Genomic DNA, 3,877 nt, shown 5'->3' with positions numbered 1-3,877 from the left:
GAAACATTTTCATCAAACTGGTTAACATAGCCTTCATGGCATTTTCTTAGTCATTATGTTAAGACATTTATATTCTACATTTAGTAAGTTTCACATCTACTCTTGTAAGATGAACGTTATCTCTTGCACGAATTTAAACATACATCTTTTGGGCAAAGCAGCCAATAAAATGTAAACAAATACCAGATAGAAATATAGACAGAAATACATAACAAATAAGGAAAAATGTCTCTTCAAAACACACTCAGAGAAGATGAATGAAGGTTTCAAAAATTATCATTTTCATTCATTCACCCACAAAGATTACAGAGTATCTATTGTAGATCAAATAGTCTTCTATAATCAAAATTAATTATTACACAGTTCCTGCCCCTAGACAGTGGATGATATGAACAAATAAACATTGTAGCACAATGTCATAAATGCTAGGATCCAGATAATCATGGAACTAGGCATTGTAATTACTATAATCTGTGTAAAAAGAGACAGTTGTGAAAAACTAGTATCATTTGATGATCTATACACCACAGATAGTCTCCTCCTATTACCATCCAGATAGCATTTTGTTGTAGGGGAATCTGGGAGACGGCATTAAGTGCTTCCAAGTTTTTGTGGCTCACGTACCACCAAATCCTATTCCCAAGAAAGCAAACCATTAAAAAGGAGGTAGACAAGATAGAGAAGAATCTTTATCCTAAGACATTTTGAGTCAGTCTGGTATCAGTATTTTAAATAGCTTGAGATTATGCATTGGTTTTTAATGCCTTGTGATTTTTTTTTTAAAGAATTAATTTTAAGAGTAGTCTAACGGTCAAGTCTGAACTCAGGATGACTTCACAACCTCACTTTTCCCCTGCTAGCCTTTCTTTCTCTCCCTCTCTCCCACACTCTTTGCCTCTTTCCTCCTTTTCCCTCCCCTCTACTTTTCTCTCTCTCTGTTTATCTCCATACTTTGTCTTTACTATAACAGACTATTAAAAGCCCCAGGGCTCCAGAAAGTTCTTGCTGCTCACTTTTGAAGGTCGATCTAAATTACTGCACCCTCAGAAAATTTCACAGTACTCTTATGAGATCTTGTAAGATTTTACTTCATTTTTTCCCCCTGTGGCTAAGATAATGTATTTGTAAAACTCTTTAAATAACTTACCACTGCCAAAAGTGGTATTATAGTGTTATCGTATATCCAAAAGCTGATTTTAATCATCACTTTAATCTTCAAAAGATAACTTAGTCCATTGAGAAGTCTGGGATTTTCTTCAAAGTCAGGAAAAAAAAAATACACTTTTTGGTGAATTGACATGCATAAGATTAAAGAAAAAAATCCTACTGAAATGTAGAAAACTATTTAAAATACCAAATCCTCAAAGAAGTACAAATAAAGTTTAGAAACATAAGACATCTGGGTATTTGAGAATCATATATGTAAAGATTAAAGAATTAATATATGGAAAGGATGTCGTAGTCCTTTTTTTAAGTAGTGTGTGTTCTGAGTGCTATTGCATCATAACACAAAATCGAAAAGACTAAACCACATTAGGGTGAAAAAAATGGTAAAAGGACATCAAAACAATCCAAGGTCACTTCTTATATCATTTTTAAGCATAGCAACTGCCAAATAATTGCTGCCTTTTGGCAAACCTCGACTATAAACGTTCCCCAGAATTGGCACAACGGATTGGTAAAGTGTCAAGCAACCCTTGATTTTCACATTCTTTCTTTGTGATGTGATGTTTCTCACTGACCCCAAACCAAAAACCGAACGGACACACAAGGAAACAGCTTCTTGTTGTGCCATGGAAAAATCCGGACTAATTTCATTACAAATAAACATTATACACATCTGCAGGCATGTCTTATGTTTATGCCCTTTAATCCTCAGAACAAGGGGGTTTTCTAACCACGAATATAACTTGGCAGAATTGCCCATATTTCACACAGGGACACACAAAGCATCCTCCGCTCCTGGGATCTGTTAGCACTGCCAGTCACGATTGGGAAATGAGCTCGCTCACACAGAGTCTGCACGCGCTCCTCCCAAATGAGAGAGAGAGGGAAGAAAGTATTCTCTGGGAGCAGTTGATAATTAGGGATCTACCGGATTTACTCAGGTCAGGTAGGTGCACAGAGAGATGCAGGTTAGAAAAAGGGGCATTGGCACAGATTGACTGCTGTCCTGATGGAGAAAACGGATTGATTCTGCTCCTTGCACTTTTTAAGAGGTCAGGCTAGAATTTTCCTTTATGGGAGAGGGTAACAGAGCAAGCAAGAAACTGCTGTGCGGACTCTGTGACAAGCTTTAGGGCTCTGGTGTTACACAGTCCCCTGAACGTAAAAAGAATGTCCAACGAAAAGCCAGATCCGAAAAGTTTGTAAAACCTTAAGTTGCTGCAACAGCTGAGTGAAGAGAATAGTTCTGCTGAAAGGAAATTAATGGACACGTGTCAAATGGGCAGTTGGTGTCAATTCCTAAGGGATTTGGAAGTGAGAAGTGGAATGGAGGAAACCATGTTAATAGAGCTCTTGTTTGTAAAAAAAAAAAAAGAATGTCAGCCCTTCCTAAAAATCCATCCTAGGGGTCGTGCTTGTCAGAATCGGCATTAAAGTGTTCAGCAGAAAAGAATGTCCTATTACGGGCCGTGGAAGCGTCGTAGTTGGTGGATCTCCAACAGCCTATGATCATCTGTTTTCTTAGAAACAAATTTAGAAAGCAATTCTATCCTCAGCCTACGTGGTAATTCTTGGATCAAATGGTACCCACCATTTTGAGAAAGAAATGACCCTTTCAATCCAAAGTAACTTATTTTCTAAGTGAGATAAAAATATTTAGAATGAAGATGCTTTGTTTTAGCCTCTTTCAGGAGTAATCTCATTTAAAACAAAATGTTCTACATTCTCACAACTAATAAATAAAAACTGAAGTTCAAAATTCCTTTTTTCCTGATTTTTAAACCTAATTGAAAATGGAGTAAACATAGATTATACATGTGAAGTGGATTCCATCTCCGTCTTAGGAGGATACTACCTGAAAAAGATTTATTCATAAAGACGTTCTTTATAAATGGTTTACACAAAACAATTTTTACATTTCAGTAGAATTTATACCAATAAAAAAAAATAGCAGGGTGGCGCCTGTGGCTCAAGGAGTAGGGCACTGGCCCCATATACCTATCCTGGAGGTGGTGGGTTCAAATCGGACCCTGGCCAAAAACTGCAAAAAAAAAAATAAAAAATAGTAAAACAATTATATTGAAATATAATTTGCTTCAGCACATCAAAATGATAGGAGACTTAAGAAATAAAATAAAATTGCTCTTTCAAAAGATCCTAGAATGCCTTTTTTCATGGCCTCTTTTGTAGAAATAGGTAAGATCCGTATTCATTTTTGCTTTATTTTTCTCTTTATTTCCATTGATCGCGTTTACATTTGGACACTCCAATGATCAGTCATCTCAATAATTTCAAACGAGCACACAAAAGTTGAGATGTTGGACCAGAAAGACTCTCCTGTTTGTGAGTGTTATCTTTTGGCTTGGTCTTCAGAGGCCCTGTGTGCTGGTTGCAGACACCTTTCATCTGCTGAGATCCCTTGTTCTCCCTCAACTCCAGTCCTGGGAATTACTCTAAGTGGGGCTGACTGATGGGGGAAGAGAGAAAGGCAGGACCAGGATGTATGAGCCTTGTGTAACTCAATGCTTAGAAAGTGTGGTCTCTCCACCTTTCCTCTATAACAGTGTGCTAAACTCCTCTAGCTCTTTCCCTCTGCTTCTCACTGCTTGTTTAAAATTATGAAATAGACCACGTGTTTCGAGTATCTTCATTTGAACATCTAGTTTGTGACAAGCTGTGTACTGTGATGTGTACATCATTACGTACATGG

The sequence above is a fragment of the Otolemur garnettii genome, unplaced genomic scaffold (genome assembly GCF_000181295.1).
Source record: "Otolemur garnettii isolate 467f Iridium unplaced genomic scaffold, OtoGar3 scaffold00007, whole genome shotgun sequence".
In the NCBI taxonomy this organism is placed as follows: domain Eukaryota; kingdom Metazoa; phylum Chordata; class Mammalia; order Primates; family Galagidae; genus Otolemur; species Otolemur garnettii.
The sequence above is the reverse complement of the archived record's forward strand: the minus strand, read 5'-3'. Positions refer to the sequence as shown.